The 24,242-nt window shown below is 41.5% G+C and overlaps 2 protein-coding genes across 21 annotated transcripts in view; one reads left to right on the top strand and one right to left on the bottom strand.

Moving 5' to 3' along the window:
* The window catches only part of TMEM218 (transmembrane protein 218), a 44,377-nt gene extending 36,481 nt beyond the window's left edge, over positions 1–7,896 (bottom strand). For 6 of the 11 annotated variants that reach the window (XR_014815553.1, XR_014815551.1, XR_014815550.1 and 3 more), the window contains exon 1: positions 7,705–7,779. The gene's annotated coding sequence lies outside the window, so the exon portion shown is untranslated. Of the gene's footprint in view, positions 1–7,704 lie in introns of all 11 variants that reach the window. The other 5 variants (XR_014815558.1, XR_014815555.1, XR_014815557.1 and 2 more) reach the window with 1 other exon arrangement.
* A 247-nt stretch (positions 7,897–8,143) lies between these two features.
* PKNOX2 (PBX/knotted 1 homeobox 2) overlaps positions 8,144–24,242 on the top strand; it is a 305,801-nt gene continuing 289,702 nt past the window's right edge. For all 10 annotated transcript variants that reach the window (XM_084976576.1, XM_021063089.2, XM_084976572.1 and 7 more), the window contains exon 1: positions 8,144–8,906. The gene's annotated coding sequence lies outside the window, so the exon portion shown is untranslated. The remainder of the gene's footprint in view (positions 8,907–24,242) is intronic.

The following is a 24,242-nucleotide window of genomic DNA, read 5'->3' on the forward strand; positions in this document are numbered from 1 at the left end:
CAGGTTGCAGCTGTGGCTCAGATTTGATCCCTGGTCCGGGAATTTCCATATGCCATACGTGTGGCCAATAAAGAAAAAATAAATAAAGGAAGGAAGAACGCAGAAGGCAGAAGCAGAAAGAAACATAGGAAAAAACAAAATAAGATTGAAAAAATAACCCCAAATATAACAGTAATCATAGCAAATATAAGCAGATTTACTTAACTATTAAAAAAGATTCTGGAGTTCCCATCGTGGCGCAGTGGTTAACGAATCCGACTAGGAACCATGAGGTTGCGGGTTCGGTCCCTGCCCTTGCTCAGTGGGTTAACGATCCGGCGTTGCCGTGAGCTGTGGTGTAGGTTGCAGACGCGGCTCGGATCCCGCGTTGCTGTGGCTCTGGCGTAGGCCGGTGGCTACAGCTCCGAATCAACCCCTAGCCTGGGAACCTCCATATGCCGCGGGAGTGGCCCAAGAAATAGCAACAACAACAACAAAAAGACAAAAGACAAAAAAAAAAAAAAAAAGATTCTTATATTGGATTTAAAAAAAAATAGTTCTATACAAAAGCTTGCACAGAAAGCATAATGAGAGAAAGGCCGAAAATAAAGAGACTGAAAAAGACATACAAAGTGAATACTAAGAAAACAAGAAGGGGAAGTGGAGAAAGGGGGAATTGTTCAAAGGATACAGAAGTTTTAGTTTTGCAAGATAAAGGAGTTCTAGAGATCTGTTGCAAAATGATGCGAATATACTTAACACCACTGGAAAAGCACACTTAAAAATGGTTAAGATAATAATTTTATATATTTGGTTTTTAGCACAATTAAAGAAAACAAACAAAGCAAAACAAAGTAAAATAGAGTCTGGTAAAGCACTATTAGTATCAAGCAGACTAAAATGTAAAGCTTTGAAAAATATTAATAACGACAGTCACAACAGGAATAATTTCACAAAAAGATACAACTTAAAACAAATGAAACTAAAACAAAGCTTCAAAATATATAAAGCCAAAATTGATAGAATCATCACAATAAATTAAAAAACCAACAAATTTTGTTTGAGAATTTAATATACCTCTCTCAGAAATCAATAGATCAAAGAGTTAAGAATAAACACTTGATAAAGAGTATACACAAATGGCCAATAAATAGGTGAAAAGGTGCTCAACTTCATTACTTATCAGGAGATTGGAAATGAAAACCAAAATGCAGTACCTCTAGACACCTACTAAAATGGCTAAAATGAAAATGTCAGACAATACCAAATATTGACAAAGATGTGGAGTAACTGGAACTCTTATATCCTGCTGGTGTGAGTGTAAGCTGTTACTACTGCTTTGGAGACTATTTGGCAATAGCTAATAAAGACAAATATACATAAACCCTAGACCCAGTTCTTCTTCTCCTGGGTGTGTTCCCAATGGACATGCACACATAAGTTCACTAAAAGATGTCTACAAAAGCTCACTGCTGACCCATTTGAAATAGCTAAACAGGAGTTCCCGTCGTGGCGCAGTGGTTAACGAATCCGACTAGGAACCATGAGGTTGCGGGTTCGGTCCCTGCCCTTGCTCAGTGGGTTAACGATCCAGCATTGCTGTGAGCTGTGGTGTAGGTTGCAGACGTGGCTCGGATCCCGCGTTGCTGTGGCTCTGGTGTAGGCCGGTGGCTACAGCTCCGATTCGACCCCTAGCCTGGGAAGCTCCATATGCTGTGGGAGCGGCCCAAGAAATAGCAAAAAGACCAAAAAAAAAAAAAAAAAAAAAAAAAAAAAAAGTGAAATAGCTAAACATGGAAACAACCTAAATATCCATCAGTTGAATAGATAGCATGTGGTATTATACATACAATCTACTCATTTATACAACGGAATAGAAAGCAGCAAGAACAAACAAACTACAGTTATACCCAGCAATGTGAATGAATTTTGCAAATACTGAGCATAAAAAGCTAAAGGCAAAAGAGTTCATACTGCATAATTCCACGTATAATATTCAAAAAACAGGTCAAGCTAATTTGGGGGTTGGAAGTCAGGAGTGTGGTTACCTTGTAGGAAGTAGTGACTGGCAGGGGCATGAAGGGGGTTCTGGGGTTGCTTATGAAATTTTGTTTCTTCATCTGACTGTTGGTTACATGGCTTTGTTAATTCAGTTAAATTGTATTTAGTTGTATACTTCTGATTTGCGTATTTTTCTGTATGTGTTAAACTTTTTTTTCCCAAAAGAGTTTACTTCAAATAAAGTCTAAAGAGACATCAACCAAATGTAATAATATGGGTCTTGGGTGGGTCCTGATTCAAACAAACCACTACACAAGATCTTTTATGAGATGACTGGGGAAATCTGAACACTATCTGGATATCTGATGATATTAGAGAAATGCTAGTTCTTTCGAAGGGCAGTGGCTTTAGGATCTGGTGTTGTCACTGCAGCATTTCCAGTTGCTGCTGTGGTATAGGTTCAATCCCTGGCCTGGGAACTTCCATATGCCGCAGACATGGCCAAAAAAATAGAGAATTGCTATTTAAGTGAAAAATATTGTTTTTTAAAAATGTGATGGTATTTTGATTATATTGCTAAAAGATTATTTCTGATACACAGATATATCACACATATACACAACGCAGACAACAGAAAATGATGTCTAGGAGCTTTATAATTATCCAGGGGAGAGGAGAAGAAGGGGGCTAATAGGAAACAAGATGGGTCATGAGCTAATTGTTGAGGCTGGATGGTTATTATGCGAATGTTTGGTGGTAACTATATGAATGTTTGGCATATTAAATAACATGTATATTTAATTATATACATGTATTTTTTTTAAGGCCTGAATAGAAAAATAACCCATGTTCCTGGATGGATGGGATGGTTCAATATTGAAGGACCTCAGTTTTCCTTAATCTATCAGTTCAATGCATTCTAACCAAAATCTCAAAGTTATTTTTTGTAGAACTTGAAAACTGATCCTAAATTCACATGGGAAAGCAAAAAAGCCCAAGAATAGCGAAAACAATTTTGAGAACTAGGATGGAAACTTGCCTTTCATGTTGCCAACTGCCGCAAGACACATTATAAAACCAAGGTAATTAAAACAGTGTGACAGTGGCATAGAGACACATGGGCCAGTGGAATAAAATAGAGCCCCCAGAAACAGATCCATGCATTTATGAGAACTTCGCACAGGACAGAGTTGGCTTTATGTTTCAGTGGGTAAAGGATGTCGCCAAGGATGTCGGGACAAATGATTAGCCAATCAGAAAATAATAAAACCAGATCTCTATGTCATACACAGAAGCCAATTTAAGTGGAAAGTAATTCATAATAAAACAGCATATGTTTAAATATACAAATGTTCAGTCTGGCTACACTAGAATACATAATGAAGCACGGCACTCAGATGCTCGCACCTAAACTTAGAATCACTATGAACGCCAAAGCTACAAGCGCAGGCTGATTGCAGGTGTGTTGTACAGCAACTCAAATACCACGAGCTGGGCTGCCTTCAGTTATGTGGTTTTCTAGGGTGATGAACAACTCTTGTTAAAGTTCCAAACCACAAATAAGTATAATTTCCCCTTGATTTACATTAGAGTTGCATTCCTGGAAGTTCTACTATATTAAACTGTGCCAAAAATTACATTACGTTTATGTGAAAGATGGCGTGAGGTTCTAGGCTCCTATTATAAATGAGTATCCTGTGAGACATGCAAAAGTTGTGCATGATGAAGGATAATTCCTCACTGTGAGGGGCTGTCCACTGCACTGCAGGGCATCCAGGAGCCCCTGCCCTGCTTTGTAAGCCCCAGCAGTGCCTCCAAAATCACAATAACCAAAGATGCCCCCACGAATTCCCAAATGACCAAAGAGGCAGTACCATCCCCTTAAAGGACCAGTGTCCTAGAAAACCTGGCACAAGGAGACATGTACAAGGACGTTCATAACAGCAAGACATTAAAAAAACCAAACAAACCCTAAATGTCCATCAATAAGGGAATGGGTATTGTATGCTCATCATGAACACTTAAAAGGAATGAACTTGATCTAGCTATACTGATATGAATGTATCTCAAAATCAATACTGAGTCTAAAAGCAAAGTTGAAAAATGAAGCCCACAGTACTATATAACTTGTACTTTTAAAACTAAAAAAATACCTAAGCAGTAATATATACATTGTTTTTGAGGCTCACATACACAGTAAACATATAAAAACATGGGCATAGCAGTTCCCATCATGGCTCAGTGGAAACAAATCTGATGAGTAACCATGAGGACAAAGGTGCGATCCCTGGCCTCACACAACGGGCTAAAGATCCGGCGTTCCTGTGAGCTTTGGTGTAGGTCGCACACACAGCTTGGACCTGGCATTGCTGTGGCTGTAGCGTAGGCTGGCGGCTATAGCTCCAATTTGACCCCTAGCCTGGGAACCTCCACATGCCTCGGGTGCGGCCCTAAAAGAAAAACAACAACAACAACAAAACATGGGCATAAATGATACTACAATTTTGGAAGTGTCTCTGGGGCAGGAGGAAGAGAGGGAGAAAGGGAGGAAGGAGAATGGGGTCAGGAAAGAGAACAAACGGATCTGAACTAAATCTGTGATGTTGTATTTCTTTAAAATAAACTTAAGGGAGTTCCTGCCATGGCACAGTGGGTTAAGGATCCTGTGTTGTCTCTGCAGAGGCATGGTTCAATCCCCAACCAGGCGCAGTGGGTTAAGGATCCAGCATTAACACAGCTGCAGCTGGTATTCGATTCCTGGCCTGGGAAATTTCATATGCTGCAGGTGTGGCAAAAAAAAAAGTTGTTTCATAAAAAAATTAAGCAGATGTGCCAAAATGTTAGTATGTTAATTTATTATAAAATCCAATGTAATATTCACTATTTCTGAAATTTTTGAGATAATTTTTAATTTTTAAAAAGATAATTGGTAGCAGGGGGTACATGAATTGAGATCAGAGGTTGTGATGACCAATTAGGAGACTCTTGGCAATTTTCTAGATAAGAGATGATGATGGTCTGAGCTTCATTTACCTATGGAAGTGGAAAGCCACTTAGGAAAGTGGCATTAGAGATGACTCAGGCTTCCTGCTTGGTTGACTGAGCTGATGGTACTGCCCTCAGTATGATAATGAGGTAAGTTTAATTGCTGCTGTTTTGGATATGACACAAATTACCTGTAAGACTTGGACCAACTCTAAGACCTAGAATACAGGGCAAATGGTAGTTGAAGCTGCCATCATCAGAAACATTGCCCTTCAGTCCTCCATACTTAAAAAGTTCATGATACACTGGGTTCCATATAAGGTATGGCTTTAAAGTAATGAGATGAATATCCCTAAGCTCTTATAAGGACGAATTTCATCACTTTATAACTAACCAAACTATACATTTTCATGCTGAGTGTGGAAGGGAAATGCTGAATATAGTACAGAGAGCTGTGGTGTTGAAGGAGTGAGCATCCAGTCACTTTATCTTGTTAATTCAGTGTGGGAATAATACTTGTGATTATTTCCTTTTTCATGGCCACACCCATGGCAGGTGGAAGTTTCCAGGCCAGGGGTCAATCCCATGCCATAAGGAGCCACGGCGCTAGATCCTCAACCCACTGTGCCACAAAGGAATTCCTATATCCCTTATTGGAATGGCTAAATTAGTAAGATTTGATAAAAAAGTAAAAACAACATTTTTATTTAACATCTAGGGCTTTTTCAAAACTTTTCTGAGAAGTGAGGGTCTAGTGAACCTGGTAGAGTAAGTCCATTTACCTAAAGTCTGAGGCATTTAAAACTGCAGGTAGGCTGAACTTGGAATAAAATTATCTGTCTAAATTTGAATACCCTGTTTAGCAGCTGACAATGAGAGGAAACGTAGGGCCAATTTTTTCCCCTCCATACTCTGCTTTGAGGTCTTTCTTTAGAAAGGGTTTGTCCAGAACTTTTTAGAGGTACTTGTGGTGCATTTTTCATCTATTTAATGGTTTGTTCTACTTACCCTTTCACTCAGCTCTCAGAGAAAACTGATATATTAAGGCACTGACCCCTGTATATGTAGCCTATTGGATTAAAAATACACTGCCCATCAGTGGATCACGTGTGAGAACAGTAACAGCCATTAACCAGCTGACTTACTGTCCAGTACAAATGTGGATTCCTTGGAGGGTAACATGGCCCTAGCACTGCTGGTGGGAGATGGATATCTCACCCATCTCCTGATTTTCACTTTCAAGCCCTTGGAACAGCAGAAAACAATGGGTTACAAAGTGTTGGTGAGAGTGTGGAGAAAAGGGAACTCTCATACATTGTTGGTGGGCATGTAAATTGGTGCAGCCACTATGGGCAAGTATGGAGATTCTTCAAAAGATTAAGAATACATGGAGTTTCCGTCGTGGCTCAGTGGTTAACGAATCCAACTAGTATCCAGGAGGATCAAGGGTTAGATCCCTGGCCTTGCTCAGTCAGTGGGTTAAGGATCTGGGGTTGCCATGAGCTGTGTGTGGTATAGGTCGCAGACTCGGCTCGGATACCAGTTGCTGTGGCTGTAGCGTAGGCCGGCAGCTACAGCTCTGATTGGATCCCTAGCCTGTGAACCTCTGTCTGCCCTGGGTGTGGCCCTAAAGACAAAAAAAAAAAAAAAACTAAAAAACAAACAAAAAAAGATTAAGATTCAGCTATCTCACTCCTGGGTATTTATCCAAAGAACATGAAAACACTAATTTAAAAAGATATATGCAACCCTATGTTCATCACAGCATTACTGACAATATCCAAGATATGGAGACAACCCAAATGCCCATCAACAGATTATAGATAAAGAAGTTAGGTGTCTATATACAATGGAATACTGAGCCATTAAAAAGAGACAGAATCCTGCCATGCCAACACGGATGGATCTTGAAGGTATTATGTTGTCAAATTAAGTCAGATGGAGAAAGACAAATACCGTATGGTGTCTTCTGGTGGTGAATACACTGTAGGGCATATATAAGTAGAAATACAACACTGTACACATGAAACACAGTATTATAAACCAATGCTACCTCAATAAAAAACAAATCTAAAAAAAATTAAAAAGAAAACAGGGGGTTACAAGGGTGAACTTCTCTTCTGGAGGATTCCTTTTCGTTTTCCTTTATAGCTGTTTCCTACCTTCAAAAATACCTGGGGTGGGGGTGGGGAATACTCTCGCACCCTTTTTTTTTAACTTTAAACACTTCAATACGGTTTGAATTTTAAAATATTTGGATAATGCCTCTGCCTTTGCAGTTAAACAAAATGCAAGTCTGGGAAAAATCAATTGCCAGGCTACCAAAACGCCATTGATGTGGCATCATCTCTTAACACGCTGATCCCCCAGCCCTGTAGCTGATTCAAACGGGCGGCAAGAAAAAAGTGCCCCCGTCTCATCTTCAGAATGGTCGCCCAGCTACCTCCCAGCAGTTGGGACAGAGATTAAGACTTAGGTCACAAGGTATTTCGAATCAGGTACTGCCACTTCACTTTCTTAGGGGCATGAAAAATAAAACATCCCTTCCTTCTCAGCTTCCAATTCAGCATTAATTGGCCGCTGGGCCTTGAGTCCAGATCGGCAGTGAGGGTAGTGTGAGAGGTCTCTGCAACGCCATCTGCCCACACCTTCCTCCAGCCTCCTCAGCCCCAGACCCAAGCCCTGCCATTCCCTCTTCTTCGCGGCGGGCCCCACTTTCCTCATATCCACCCCCCTCACCTGGCTCCCAGTCTCCCGGGTCCTCTACTCACACCTCTCAGTCCGGCTAGTTCCAGCCCACAAAGGCTTTGATCTACTTGTGACGAATCACAAGTGGACTTTCATCCAGGTGATTCCAGATTCGCTAATCAACGCCGCTCTTTCAACGCCCAACTTCCCCCTCATTTGCTTACGCCCCTCGCGGCTCCAGGCAACGCGGAACGTGGTGGGTGGGCACGTCTCCCTCCGTTACGCCTTCCGATTGGTCGGTGCCTTTTGGTCCTGTGACCGGTCTCAAGTTCGATTGGATAGAGGCAGTCTTGGCTCCCTACTCTCGTCCCATCCCGTTGTCAATCACGCCATTCTTGTGGTAACCCACGGGACCATTGGTCAGTCTAGCCTGAGGGCGGGTTGTTGGGCGGAAGAGAGCCGTTTTCCCGGCATTCCTCGCTGTTACCATGGAGACAGCACCGCCGGGCTGTGAGACGGAGAGTCCTGGCAACCCTTTCTCCCGTTCTAGACCTCAGTGCCTGTTCCGGAATCTAATGGGCATTTCATTTCCCGATCTCCTGGCTGTGGTGGACCGCAGTATTTGCGGGCAAGTCAAATTCGGCCTCAGAAAGGGGGTCAGGCTCAGTCATCAGTCACTAACAACCCTGCTGGAGAGAACCAAGTCTGAAGCCCTAGTTGTAATAACATCACGTTTTCATTTAGTCTTACCTGGCCTATTGTATTTGGCATTATTCTTCCTTTAGCGTTACGACATACACTGGGGCAAGGGTCGTTCTACTCAAGAGACAGATCGGGGAAGGGGAGCCAGAGTCAAATCAAGTAAATCTTCTGTAACTACACCGCCAGGCATCCGGAACTGGTGCTGGTCCATGCTTTTAGCAAACTGCTCTTGCCTAACTGCAAACTAAAACTTGCCATGTTGTTCTGAGGCTCTAGCCTATTAAACCAAAAGATCAGTAAATCAAGCCATCTAAAGGAAAAAGACATGGGATGCATGCTTCATTGCTGAATCAGGAAGAGTGAACAGACTAAAATCAAATGATGCCAATCTGAGAGCTGCAGTTTTGCAACCTCTGACTTTACACAAAATTTTGAAACATCATAAAACAAACTATTCAATCCTGGAACACTGAATCGTTCATTTAGGGAGTTCAGCTCCTGAATCACAGCTCTATGAATGAAATGGAAGAAGATGGTTGAAGTCCACTAAAGTATGTCTCAAATTTAATCTACTTTCAAGGTTTAATTTGCAGTCATGTATAGTAACCAACGATTTCTTATATGTTTAACAGCTTAGCCTTACTTGGCCCAATGAGGGGTTCTGTGGTTAAGAAAGCCATTGTTTTGATTAATTCATTTCATTGGAGTTGAGTGTTAACTGTAGCTAAGCGCTGGTAGGGACTTTGAGGATACGAAAGAAATACGATGTGATTCCTGGCTTAATAGCCTGTGGTTTGCAAACGTCAACAGCATATGAAACAACTAGGAAGTACTTTAAAGCAAGATATGACAATGGTGCCAAACTTAATTTATAATTTATTTTCTCCAAAGGTAATAATACTACTACATATTTGCAGAGCATTGTAGTTTTCAAAACACTCCTTCACTTGAATTATTTGAGGGAAATATTGCTTTGACTTGCCTTAATGTGGTTCTTCATAGTGTTACAGCTAGAACTATTGCTGGGCCCTGGTATAAGCATAGGAATGAGAGAGGTGGAACAGAGATGGAAGAGGATCCATGGAGAGAAAGTGGTTTAAACAAAGAGGCTGAGACAAGATTGAGCACTTAGTATCTGGGGAATAATGTGGATCATGGTTCAAGCCAGAGCAGAGATAAGGGAGAATAGCATTGTGTAGATGACCTGATCAGGACCAGTCCTGAGCCCTTCATGTTTGTGGGGAAAAGTGTTCAAAAGCTGGATATTGGGAACGTTAATCTTACACTTCTAATGATCAGGTTGACTTTAGTTAAAGTAAATTAAGAATAGGGCATGACTGAGGAGGCACTCCAGACTTCTTACATCTTCCTGAATGGAGATAACCTTTTAGGTTTTCTCTCTCATAAGGAGGAGCTGTCCCCCCAAACCCACCTCTACCTTACCCCTCAACTGGGAGGAGATATTAGTTTTCTGATTAAATGATGATATCCTAGCCACTCACTGAAATTGAACAAAGTGCTGACACTGTAGTGCTCCATCTTTTGCCATCTCTTAATTGTAGTTCACTCTCGAGAAGATTGATTCCTTGTACAAGTGTTATACAATGTTCTGTATCTCCACTGTATATGGAGAGCATTGTATTTGTAGAGTGTACTTAGGTGCTATATATGTATCCCTATCATTTTGTTTAAGTACAATTTTCTTTTCTCCTAAACAAACGAAAAAGTCCAGGCAAAAACAGTGATAACCAGAGTTCCCACTGTGGCTCAGCAGAAACAAATCTGACTAGTATCCATGAGGACACAGGTTCCATCCCTGGCCTTGCTCAGTGGGTTAATGATCTGACACAGCTGGGATCCCATGTTGCTGAGGCTGTGGCATAAGCCAGTGACTATAGCTCTGATTCAACCCCTAGCCTGGGAACCTCTATGTGCCTTGGGTGTGGTCCTAAAAATACAAAAAACAAAACAAAACAGTAATAACTAATGTCTAATTTCCTCTTCAAATGTGTAAAATGACACTGTTACACTGCCTGATAGAGGTAGAATGGCAAAAAGTGGTCATTAGGGTTATGGAGTGCAAGGAATGATTTTAAGAGAAGACAAAGTTTTTTGTCCATTTTGTAGTTTTCAAAACTTTCCTGCCAGACAGCCCCAAATTTTTTGTACATATTTTCTCATGTGTGATTATTTTAGCCTTTTTTTTTCAGGTTTGAAAATGTATCTAAAACTTAAGTGATTGTTGGTTATTTGCTGAGATTCAAACCTACCATTGTTCTATGTGCTAATTGGGAAACTGGGTTTAAAAAAATTCCCTCAGTACTATCGTCACAGGTTGAATCCCAGTCACTGGACTTCCATGATCACCCAGAATTACCACTATGATTTTTCAAATCATAATATTTACCTATTGCCATAGACCAGGGGTTAGCAAACTGTGGCTTCTGTGCCTAAACTGGCCTGTCATCTATTTTTTTTTTTTTTTTTTTTGGTATGATCTGCAAGCTGAGTGATTTTTACATTTTTAAATGGTTGGAAAAATCAAAAGAAGAAAAATATGAAAAATATGTCTGTAAGTAAAGTTTTTATACAGACATGCTCATATGTTTTCTTGTTAACTATGGCTGTTTCATTTTAAAACAGCAGAGTTGAGTAGTTAAAACAGAGACTGTACAGCCTATGGGCCTAAAATATTTACTATTGGGCTCTTAGAAAAAGTTCTAATTCTTACTATCTCTAGAGGGTTCTAATGAATTAGTTTTGATGGAATGTTGGAAATGAAACAGACTTTTGAAATTATGTACTGTTAATTTAAAAAAAAATCTTACATTGATAGAGTTAAGTGGTTTCTTCCTAAAATCACATAGTCAGTGGACAGAATTTGTACTAGAACCCTGGTTTCACTGTTCCAAGGTTTTTTTCATCCATGTCCTGTCTTTTCTCATGTAGAGTTTATCTTAGGCAAGAAGAATTAATCAAAAACTTTCCTAATTTTGGAGTTTCCATTGTGGCTTAGCAGTTTAGGGATATAGTCTCTGTGAGAATACGGGTTCAATCCCTGGCCTCCAACAGTGGGTTAAGGATCCAGCGTTGCTGCAAACTGAGGGGTAGGTCACAGATGCGGCTCGGATCTGATGTTGCTGTGGCTGTGGCATAGCCCTCAGCTACAGCTTCCATCTGCCACAGACATAGCGTAAAAAAGAAAAAAGAAAAAAAGAAAACTTTCCTAATTTTGATCTCACGTTTCATCTAGTGAAATATAGTGTACCATAATCAACTTATAGATACTTTGAATTTCATTATTTCAGCCAATATGAATTGTCTTCTGTCTTCCATTTTTCTCATTTATCAAAAGGTGTATGGCCCTCATGAAAAACTTTCTCACTTTTATGCTGTTTCTTTAAAAAAAAAATCTTTCTTTTTCAACAAAGGAATTCAGAGATAGCTGCCTTTCTATTCCAGTCTAAAGTTCTTAAGGGAAGTGGAGATGACTAGAAAGGCATAGAACTTGGTTTTTACTCTGGAGTCCATGGATGGACCACATGTGTACAGAAGGGGGGTGGGTGTCCAGAAATCCACTGTAGGGTAAAGTTCAGTGGGTATGTGCATATGTGGGTTTTTCTGGGGAGAGTATCTGTAGCTTTCATAAGATTTTAAGGGTCCATAACTCCAAGAACATTTGGAATTATATAAAATGAGATGTGTTGAGGAAAAAACTGCTCAGATGTGCGGTGGGGGGGACTGACCTAGGTTCTCAGGTCTTTAAGACTGCACATGATACGAGGGAAGAGCTCTTTGCTCACTTACATCGGCCCACCCAAGTTTTTTTTTTTTTTTTTTTAAGACCTTTTCTGCCACTCACAGAGGTGATAAAAATTCATCAGATTCACATAGCGGTTCAACTCAGAGGGTGATGAAATCCCAGTATAATTCTCTCCAAAGAACATTCTGATTAATAGAAACTGCAGAGGAACTAATTTTATGAAAATAGCAAATGGGATTGTTTTAACTGAAGCAAGCCGAGAGAGCGGGTGCGGATGCCGCGCGGAAGATGCAAACAGCCCCATTGTGCGGAGCTGACAGCTCCAATCTGGCCGTTTATTTATTAAATGTCTTTCCGCTGTAAATTATTAAGCCTGGATTCTGGGGGATGAGGGAGCTGACAGGATAAGACAATAGAACGGAAAGCAAACCTGGACAGCTTCCTTCAGAATTATTGCAGCATTGTGTTTTGTGAAAGCCCCTGCTTTCCGGATTTGGAGAAGGGCTAGAGTTCCTCTTTGGCAGCACTCAGAAATGGACAAGTAACATGCTTTTGATTTCTGATATTTATTTCTCGGTTCTTACAAACCAGAATGTTCTTCAAAGAAAATCAACCTGTTGGCTTAACAGCTGGGAGCTAGGCATTTTTTCTATTCTCTGCAAGGGCTGTTTTGCCCAAACAAGGAAGAACTTGATCAGCTTTAACATTAAGAAGTATCAAATGAAATGCTGGAGGTCCTCGGCCACGAGCAGACTGGGTTCATTTGGCTTATTTGATAGCAGAAAGGCCTTTTGTGATGGGAAAGCCCGTCTAGGGGCTAATATTCTTTAGCTGAGAAGGAGGAAAGGGCTGGTGGACAGAGAGAGGAGTCAGACTTTGATTATGCTTATCATCGTTTGAAAAGCCGGAGTTCTGGTAAATGGGGAGCAGCTGGTTTATGTGACTCAGGCTTAACTTTCAGCCCTCTGTTTTCTGGATAGCCTGATAGAGGGCAGGAGGCTTCATTTCCTTGTAGGCCTTGTAGGGCTTGAGTTTTCTCCTGAGTGACATGGAATGCATTGGAGGATTTTTGCGTAGACAAGTGACATGATCTGATTAGCCAAAAAACTGGTTATCAGTTAGTGCAGTCTGTGATCAGAACAGGGCCTGATTCCCATAACACCAAGCTGCTAACTGGTTTTTGCTGATTCCTTCCCAGGATGTAGAGTGAGGGGGCTCTTTGTATTTCTCCTCATCTGTAGGGTGCATGGGATTTTTTGGTTCTTCTTTTTATTTTCAGGGCTGCACCCAAGGCATATGGAAGTTCCCCGGCTAGGGGTCGAATTGGAGCTGCAGCTGCTGGCCACACAGCTACAGCAACATGGGATCCAAGCCACATCTGCATCTTACACCACAGCTCACAGCAATGCCAGATCCCAGGATTTCTTGGTTCTTTGTGAAATGCCGTCCTCTCCTGGAGAGTGTCAAGGCCAGAGATAAAGTGGAGTTTCAGGTCCCTCTGTCCTCTTACTGGAGGATGTAAAGCATCAAACAACAAGAGAATCTGCTACCACTGGCCGTGCCCTGCACTGGGTTTTCAAGGCAGTCATCCTTTCTGAGGAGCTGATAGAAAGCAGCTGGCAGGAGAAGGACTCAGTAGATCTGATTTCCTCACCTCTTGTGAAGGAGGAAAGGGCTGCAGCCTGAGAGGCAGGCCACCAGGCAGCTGCTGGGAGGCTATATATGGCAAAACTCAGCTGGAGCCCATACAGGAACATTTGGTGGGTGGGGGAAGGAAAGTCATGAGGCTTTATGGGAAAGTGTGAGAGTATTAGAGAAACCATGGGGTTTCTGGATTAGCAGATGTCTTGAGGCATTGTTATAGCCCATGGCAGGCCTGAGCCCCATGCTTCCTTACAAGATGTAGAGTTCACTGCACCTGAGAAGCAGCTGAAACGTGCTTCCGTTCAGCTGGGGTCACACCAAGGAGCACTATCACCCGTTCTTTCAGGGTATTTCAGAACAGGGTCAAGCTGAGGCTGCTGGTAGTGTAGCCACAGTTCTTGACCTCTGAGTGAAAGGAGATGGCCAGACCCAGAACTGAGGGGTTTTAAAATGTGGGTACAAATCTTATTTGAACTTTCAGCTACTGAAATTGAAAGGCTTCCTATAGATCGGTGCTGTGTTCTGGGATGGAAAAACCAAATACTTAGGGAGAGATTTAAGGGTTAAATCAGGATTAGGCATATCATTCTCTCAGGGGTGCACAAGTACCTAGGCATAGCCCAGCATGAGTGCGCAGGTTCACAAAAATTCCGCATTTTTTGTTGGTGAGGGTCCTTGTCCATAAAAAGGAAATGAAGCCTTGAAGACCTCATTCTGGGACTTTCTGTCCTGGAACCCTGTTCTGCTCACCTTTGGGCACCACGCCAAAACATGCTCAATAGAAAATATTAATATACGAGTTTGCTGTACAAACTCAGAGGCATTGAGGGCAGTAGATGTGACTTAAGTGAATCTAATAAATAAATGACAAATAGAATTACTTCTCTGATTGCTTTGCCAACATGTTCCTCAAGTTGATAAAGTTAGGGGAGTCTGTAGGTAAGTAGGGGACAAGGAGAGAAGAAAGGAGGGAAGTGACAAAGAGCAGGGAGCTTGAGGACTGACAAGAAGTCAGATTTCTTGGAGTTCCCATTGTGGCTCAGTGGTTAACGAATCCGACTAGGAACCATGAGGTTGCGGGTTTCGTTCCCTGGCCTTGATCAGTGGGTTAAGGATCCGGCGTTGCTGTGGTGTAGTTTGCAGATGAGGCTTGGATCCCGTGTTGCTGTGGCTGTGGTGTAGGCCGTCGGCTGCAGCTCTGATTAGACCCCTAGCCTGGGAACCTCCATATGCCAAGGGTGCATCCCTAGAAAAGGCAAAAAGACAAAAAAAAAAAAAAAAGTCAGATTTCTTCAAGAAAAGGGAAGCAGGGTGTGACCTCATCCATGAGGTCTGGAGTTCCCATTGTGATCAACCCACTGATCAAGGCCAGGGACCGAAACCCGCAACCTCATGGCTCCTAGTCGGATTCGTTAACCACTGAGCCACAATGGGAACTTCAGAAAACTGCCTCTGCATTTTCTGTTCTAACTTGGTCTAACCTGGTCTCCCCCTTTACTCTACCATCTTCAATTCAGTTCTTCTTTTCCAGCTCCCTGACATGCAGGCTGGATCTGTTTGCTCATTTGGTTCCAATTCTGGCTGTAGAATGTGATCTTTCCTTTCTAGGAGCTCTCTGGTTTGGCTGAAGAGATAGGGCTAACACAAGACACTGTAAATTACACTCGAGTGACAATTGAATGTACTAACTAAAAGCATTATGTGAGTTTAGAGAAAAGATTGAGGTGGGAAATGCAAGAACATTAGGAGGAATCGTGCTTTCTACTCAACACCCTTTTAAAAAGTTTTGGCAATTTGAGACACAAACATGGCATTAGAAGGAGGAGGGGAAGTGTAGGGCGGAACTTCCTCTACACTTGCTTGTAATTGGCTCCAAAGCTGCCTGTCTTGGAGGAGCTGCCTCGTCGGCGCCACCTAGCGGTTGTTGCCAGCAGAAGCCTTACCCGCCTCAAGGAGAGAGCAATTTAACGCCATTTCCAACTTAAGCACCACATCTACAGGGCGTGAAATTAGTTCCAGCAAGCAGCAAATTTGCTGCTAATAAAAATATTTAGCGATTCAGTTGTCTTTAAATCAGTGGCAGAATATTCTTTTACTTGCATCAATGCTTGTTTCTCCCAATTCTAATATTTGATAATCAAGCCGGCGTTGTTTAGCTAAAGCTGTGAAACAGCAAGTTCTTCAGCTCTGCAAACATTTGGGTTTCCTGAGAGGAAATTTTTTTCTCTTTCTTTTGGTCAAAAATAGGCCTAGATGTTTGGATCATGGAGATGGAACACTGTCACTGGTTTGGGGGTCTTGGAAATAAGTTTCATTCTCTTTTGTCTGCCAATATTATCTCCTGAGTCGCTGCGTGTGGAGAATCTGGGGTGCTAGGAAAGGACGCGATTTCGATCTCACATTTAGACATAGCTTTACTCTGCCTGGGTGCCAAATTCATTTAAATTTCTTTCCTATCTCTTTTAGCCTCTAGTCCAAAGTGAGAGTAATCCAAATACTGAGGAGATACTATGGGACTTAAAAATTTTTTCATTTATTCAACAAATATTTATTGGGCACTTCCCATATGCATTCTTTGTTCTAGGTCCTTCTTTGGATAGGAGTGTGCCAAGAATCCTAGCATGATAGTTGGCTGAGAGGCTGACCTGGCAAATGAGACCTTTTCTCCAGGTCACCTGAATAATGGGTCACATAGATGCCTACTTATTTTTTTTTTTCCTTGTGGAGCTCATCAAAGAAACTAAGAGCAGCAGACATTTTCTCTCTCAGAACTTAATTGGTCCAAGGGTATAAACAGATCACTTGTTTCAAAGTTCATGTAATTGAAAGAAAGAGGGTAGGCACCTTGGGAACTCTGTTTTCTACCCCAGAGGAGGCCAGGTGGGATCATCTTTCTTCAGCTCCTGGTAGAGATCAGTTTTGATCATCCTAACAGGAATTCAAGATGTAAGCTGCTTCTGAAAGGTATAACTATATCCTTCTCAGAAATCAGCCAACACCAGATGCTGATGAAAGCAGGTCTCTTGGTTAAGAGAAGGACCCAGACAGGGCTGATAACAGGGAGTTAGAATCAAAGCAAATGGAACCATCTAGGAGTTCCCGTCGTGGATCAGCAGTTAACAAACCAGACTAGCATCCATGAGAACGTGGATTTGATCCCTGGCCTTGCTCAGTGGGCTAAGTATCCAGGTTGCTGTGAGCTCTGGTGTAGGTCGCAGACGTGACTCGAATCTGGTGTTGCTGTGGCTGTGGCATAGGCTGGTGGCTACAGCTCCGAATCTACCCCTAGCCTGGGAACCTCCATATGCCAAGGGTGCAGCCCTAAAAAGACAAAACAAAAAACAAACAAACAAAAAAAACCAAAGGAACCATCTAACACTAGCCTCACTGTGGGGATACTGGATACTGGAAGGAGTAGATTAGAGGGAAGAAACGATGTTGGGGAATGTCTCTTGGCAGCTGCCCAGAGGTCAGCACGGAGGTTCAGGAAGGAGAGAACCCTCTGTGCATAGCAGCAGGAGGTACTGAGGATTGGGGATCAGGGTTCTAGGCTCTGTTCTTGGCCTTCTCTCCCAGGTACATGACTCTGATGGAGTCCCTTCTCCCCCTTGATGTCGGTTTCCTCATCTGTCAGAAGGGATGACTTTTATTCCCTCTCCCACATCCTCTTACTATAGCCATGGGATGGTGACTGTTTTAAAGGGCTGTGAGGGACTCACTAGAGGATAAGTACAGTGATGAAAGTCTGCATTTCTCCTGTGATGGAGAGCACAACAGCATTACATTTAAGTTAGACAAAGCAAGGCTTTTCTAATTGTAGGGGATATAAGACCAGATTAAGTGGAACCACTTGGAATGAATGAGATGTGCAATGCCCCCTTCATGTTCTAATCTTCTAATCCCAAATATTTGTTACTCAGTGAGGGTCAACTGGAATTCCTCACGTTTAAAACCTTGATGGTTTTATCCTAGCTCTAGAGTGGTGGGAAGCATCAGATGTGACTTGTTGGGGAAATACAAAAAGTGACTTGAAGAAAAAGCACTATCAATTAGTATTTAAGCAAGAAGCAGAATCAAGAACAGGAATGCAAAAAAAAAAAAAAAACACAAACAAACAAAATAACTTAGTAATTAAATAGAAATAAAAAGTCTCCAATTCTCCTGGTTCTGCCTTTTTCCTGTGTCAGTATGTAATCAAGAAAGACTTTCTGGGAGTTCCTGTGGTGGCGCAGTGGTTAACGAATCTGACTAGGAACCATGAGGTTGCGGGTTCGATCCCTGCCCTTGCTCAGTGGGTTAAAGATCCGGCGTTGCCATGAGCTGTGGTGTAGATCGCAGACACAGCTCAGATCCCGCGTTGCTGTGGCTCGTGGCGTAGGCTGGTGGCTACAGCTCCGATTAGACCCCTAGCCTGGGAACCTCCATGTGCCGAGGGAGTGGCCCAAGAAATAGCAAAAAGACAAAAAAAAAAAAAAAAAAAAAAAGACTTTCTGGGGAGTTCCCTGGTGGCCCAGCAGTTAAGGATCTAGCATTGTCACTTCTGTGGCTTGGGTCACTGCTGTAGTGTGGATTTGATCCCTGGCCTGGGAACTTCCACATGCTGCGATATGGCAAAAAACATACATTCATATATAATAAAAAAAAAAAAAAAAGACTTTCTGCGAGCGAGTGTACCAGGAAAATAGGTGACTGGAGGATGGGGATTGAATGGTGTTGAGAGCAGTTGGAATGGAGCACAGCATTTGGCCACTGGGGGAGCAGGAAACCTAAGGAGCCAAGAGAAGAACTGGGGAAAAAAGGAGGGGGCTGGATGATAGGAGCCCTGGAGTCTTCCCTGAGCCCTTTGACCCTAGAGGCAGAGCTGGCAGAAGCTGGAGAGAGGAATGATGGGGTCGGACCAAGGGTGCAGTCTTTCTCTGCCATGTATCCTGGTCCCTTGACCCCTCCTAGCTGCTTCTCACCTCAGTGACCTTCAGGTAAGCTGTTTGCTTCTCTGCTTCCCATTACAGCAGCGAGTGGCCTTGCCTCTGCCAGCTACCACCCAGGCAGGGGGTTTCAAGCCTACAGCCCCTTTGCTGTCAAGTGCTGGAGCTGGGTCAAAAGTCAAATAGGTTGAGGATGGATTAATGATGCTTTAAAGTGTCTAATCTCTTCAATCACCCTTGTGTTTTTCAAGCATTTCTCATAACAGCATTAATAAACCAGTTAGTAGGTTTCCCTGAGTTCTCCTTGAGTTAATTCACGTATAAGTTAGAACCTTAGCAGTGCTTTTGCAAAGTCCTCAGAAACACAATCCTAGGAGGTTGCTAATTCCAAACCTAGGCTAAACAGAACTTATGATCATGGATCAGTAGTCAAAAAGGGCTTTACAGATAAAATGAGTAATACTTAGAGGCATTAAATTACTTTGTAATCTCAGAAAGAGGAACATGGATAACATGTTGGTTCATAAAACAGACTGGCCATTTGCAGAATTTCTAAGGGGTTATGTTGTTGATCTCATTTAAAGTAGTTTATTCTCAGAGGTCATATAGAGAGTACTTGATTTAACTCCAAAGAAAACTTAATCACCTTCCTAGCCCATAGCATCAAGGATTTGGATTGTTGAAATCAATACTGGATCCTGTGTATTAAGGAAAGGAGAGATGTATAGTGCAGAGCTGTCAAAAGAAATGTTTTGCTAGGACACCCACACCCCAGAATTGGGAGGTAATTTGAAGAGTATCAAAATGTGAAATGGAAGCAATTTTAGAGGTCACCTAAAGGCAGCATGGCATCCTGATAAGAATATAAGCAACCATGTCAAACTACTAGGATTTAAATCCTTTCTCCATCCTGAACTGGCCGTGTGACTTTGGGCAAGCTGCTTAACCTCTCTGTGGTTTTGTTTCTTCATCTGGAAACCAGAAAAAAGTTACCTATCTCAGAGATTTGCTTAAGGAAATAAGTGTTATATGTTTATACTGTTTGTATTGATTCATGACATGTTTGTAAAGCCCTTCAAAAAGAGACATTCTATTTATATGAGCTCTCTCAGCTTAAAGTAACTAGAAAACTTAAACAAAACAAAACAAAACCTAATTGGATTCACCACAAATTTATGCTTTTTAAGCTTGGGTTGGCTTGTGCAGCTGCTGAGCTATGCCCTCCACCATTTCTTATTGACTTCTTAGTAAAGTTACCTCAGTAATTGTTCTAAAGCATGGTTTTTCTGGGAGTTCCTGTCATGGTGCAGTGGAAACAAATCCAACTAGGAACCACGAGGTTTTGGCTTCGAGCCCTGGCCTTGCTCAGTGGGTTAAGGATCCGCTGTTGCCATGAGCTGTGGTGTAGGTCGCAGACACAGCTTGGATCCCGTGTGGCTATGGCTGTGGCTTTGCCATCACTGTTGCCCTCTTCCTTTGGAAGATGATCATTTAACTCTCTTAACACTTTCCACACACATAAACCCATGCTTCTCTTCCCTCAAGCCTCCTCATTTAGCTGTTGTATAATTTTTGGTTAAATAGATATTCAGAATTTATAGCATTTTAGTTATGGAAATGTTTATAGCTAAGCCAGGTCATGTACAATGATTGCACTTCCTTGTGTGTTTGATTTTTAAAGTTAATATTGGTACTTTAAAAATTTGCTTAGTTTTATATGTATTCATTACCAACTCTGCCCCAGACATTCTGGGAGAATTTGGCCACGGATATCAGATAATTCATCAGCTCCATGTCAGTTCAGTTTCATTTTATTTTTCCTGAGGATATGCCTGTCTACAACATCTCCCTTCCTGCTCCAGTCCAGACAGGTCAAGCTTTAGGCCAGTGGCACTTCTTTGCGTCAACATTTTGAGGATTCCTTTCATTTCTCTCTCTCCCTCGGGAGCTCCTTGTTTCCTGGATCCCATATCTTCCTCTCTCTGAGTTTACTGCCTATTTGGATGATATTCAGATCTTCTATAAGCCTTCATAGAAGGGTTGAAGGAAATAAATATTTCTTAGTACTGCATTTTTGGAAATATCTCTGTTCAACTTTACAGTTGATTCATAATTTGTCGAGGTATAGAAGAATTAGTTAAAAGTCATTTTTCCTCAGGATTAACAGATACACACTGCTATATATAAAATAGATAAGCAACAAGGACCTACTGTATAGCACAGGGAACTATAGTCAATATCTTGTAATAGCCTATAAGGGAAAATAATCTGAAAAAGAATATATATATCTACCTATATATGTATAACTGAATCACTTTGCGGTGCACCTGAAACTAACACATTATAAATCAACTATACTTCAATTTTTAATTATTTATTAATTTTTTAAAGTATAGTTGATTTGCAATGTTGTGCCAATTTCTGCTGTACAGCAAGGTGACCCAGTCATACATACATGTTCCTTTTCTTGTATTATCTTCCAACATGATCTATCCCAAGAGATTGGATATAGTTCCCTGTGATATACAGTAGGACGTCATTGCTTATCCATTCTAAATGTGATAGTTGACATCTACTAACCCCAGACTCTCAGTCCATCCCACTCCCTCCCTTCTCCCCCTTGGCAACCACAAGTCTGTTCTCTATGTCTGTGAGTCTATTTCTGTTTCGTAGGTAGGTTCTTTTGTGCCATATTTTAGATTCCACATATAAGTGATATCATATGGCATCTGTCTTTCTCTTTCTGACTTCACCTAGTATGATCATCTCTAGTTGCCACATTCATGTTGTGGCAAATGGTTTTATTTCATTCTTTTTTTATGGCTGAATATATACTTCAATTTTTTTTTAGGCTTAAAAAGTGAATTTATTTTTATTTTTTTTATCACATCTGTAGTTGTGTAATGATCATAACAATCCAATTTCACAGGATTTCCATCCCACAACCTAGGAACATCCCCCCACCCCCCAAACTGTCTCCTCTGGAGACCATAAGTTTTTCAATGTCTGTGAGTCAGCATCTGTTCTGCAAAGAAGTTCAATCTGCCCTTTTTTCAGATTCCACATGTCAGTGAAAGCATTGGATGTTGGTGTCTCATTGTATGGCTGACTTCACTTAGCATGATAATTTCTAGGTCCATCCATGTTGCTAAAAATGCTGGTATTTCATTCCTTTTAATGGCTGAGTATTATTCCATTGTGTATATGTACCATCTCTTCTTGATCCACTCCTCTGTCGATGGACATTTAGGTTGTTTCCATGTCTTGGCTATTGCAAAGAGTGCTGCAGTGAACATCGGAGTACATGTGTCTTTGCGTGTCATGGTTTTCTCTGGATAGATGCCCAGGATTGGGATTGCTGGATCAAATGGTAGTTCTATTTTTAGTTTTCTGAGGAATCTCCATACTGCTTTCCACAGTGGTTGCACCAATTTACAACCTCCCAACAGATTAATAGGATTCCTTTTTCCCCACACCCTCTCCAGCACTTATTGTTTGTAGACTTTTTGATGATGGCCATTCTGGCTGGTGTAAGGTGGGACCTCATTGTGGTTTTTTTTTGTTTGTTTGTTTGTTTTTTCCGTCTTTTTGCTATTTCTTGGGCCGCTCCCCGCAGCACATGGAGGTTCCCAGGCTAGGGGTCCAATCGGAGCTGTAGCCACGGGCCTATGCCAGAGCCACAGCAATGCAGGATCCGAGCCGAGTCTGCAACCTACACCACAGCTCACGGCAACACCGGATCATTAACCCACTGAGCAAGGGCAGGGACCGAACCCGCAACCTCATGGTTCCTAGTTGGATTCGTTAACCACTGCGCCACAACGGGAACTCCTCATTGTGGTTTTGATTTGCATTTCTCTAATGATGAGTGATGTTGAACATCTTTTCATATGTTTTTGACCATCTGTATCCTTCAATTTTTAAATAAGTCATTTTCCCTCAATATTTTGAAGATCTTATTCTACCAGGTTTTTTGTGTATCTAAGCCTGTTTTTAGAAAAGTCCAGGAGTTCCCGTCGTGGCGCAGTGGTTAATGAATCCGACTAGGAACCATGAGGTTGCGGGTTCGGTCCCTGCCCTTGCTCAGTGGGTTGACGATCCGGCGTTGCCATGAGCTGTGGTGTAGGTTGCAGACGCGGCTCGGATCCCGCGTTGCTGTGGCTCTGGCATAGGCCAGTGGCTACGGCTCCGATTCAACCCCTAGCCTGGGAACCTCCATATGCCGCGGGAGCGGCCCAAGAAATAGCAACAACAACAACAACAACAACAACAACAACAAAGAAAAGTCCAGTGCCATTCTGATTTCATTTCCTTTCTATGTAATTTTTTCCTCTCATCTTTCTTTCTTTTTTTTTCTTTCATTTGAGCCTCCCTCTTTAATGCATCAGTTTTATTGAGATATAATTCATGTATCATACAAGTCACTCATTTAAAATGTACAACTCAATGGTTTTTAGTATATTCACAAAGTTGTGCAACCATCACAACAATCAATTTTGGAACTTATTATTACCCACCAAAGAAACCAACTTTGTACCTGCTAGCAGTCAGTCCCCAATTCCTCTCACCTGTCCCCCCAGCTCCTCAGCCTGGGGCAACAGCCAGCCTACATTCTGATCTATAGATTTGCCAATTCTGAACATTTCATCTAAATGGAATCATACAATATACAGCATTTTGTGACTGGCTTCTTTTACTTACCAAAATATTTTCAAATTTCCTTCATGTTGTAGCCTGACCCAGTACTTCATCTCTTCTGATTGCCAAATAATATTCCATTGTATGGATACACCACATTTTGTTTTTCCATTAATAAAGTGATAGATATTTGGGTTGTTTACACTTGTGGTTATTAGAAATAATGCTTCCACAAATAGGATTTTCTTTTTATCCTTGATCTTCTGAAATTTGACAGTGACATTCCTTGGTATCACTTTTTCATTCATTGTGATGGGCACCTGAGGGAGCCTTTAAGTCTAGGGCATTGTGGCTTCTAGTTCTGGGAAATATTCTTGTAATATTTCTTTGATAATTTCTTCGTACCAATTCTTTCTCTTCTCTCTTTGCTGGAATTCCCTTTTCTTCTATTTTGTCCTATTTTCTGTGAGCACTTCTCAATTCTTTTCCAATTCTTCTACTTAATATTTTTATTTTGGGTATTTTATTCTAATATTAAAAAGCTCTTTCTTGTTTTCTGTTCTTTTTAATAGCATCATATTCTTTTTTATGAATACAGTGTCATTTCTTGATTCTCTTAATTTTTAGTTATTTTATTTTTGAAGTTTTCTTTCCTTTCTATACTGTTTCCTCAAAGTTCCTTTATTTTGAGCATTAGGTCTTTCATGGTAGAGATTTCTCTCCAATTTTCAGTACTTACTGCCTGGAATTAGTGTTTAAAAATGATGCCCTGAAGATCAGATAGAGATTGTGCGTGCGTGCGTGCGTGTGTGTGTGTGTGTGTGTTTGTGTGTGTGTGTGTGAGAGAGAGAGAGAGAGAGAGAACAGGGCTTGGTCTTGTGACAAGTGGACCTTATGGCAGAGTGATTGAGATCTGG

This window comes from Sus scrofa, chromosome 9, assembly GCF_054392235.1.
Source record: "Sus scrofa isolate SSC_HxYL_T2T_F1_AM1 chromosome 9, Sscrofa_HxYL_maternal_Yorkshire_Landrace_v2.0, whole genome shotgun sequence".
NCBI lineage: Eukaryota > Metazoa > Chordata > Mammalia > Artiodactyla > Suidae > Sus > Sus scrofa.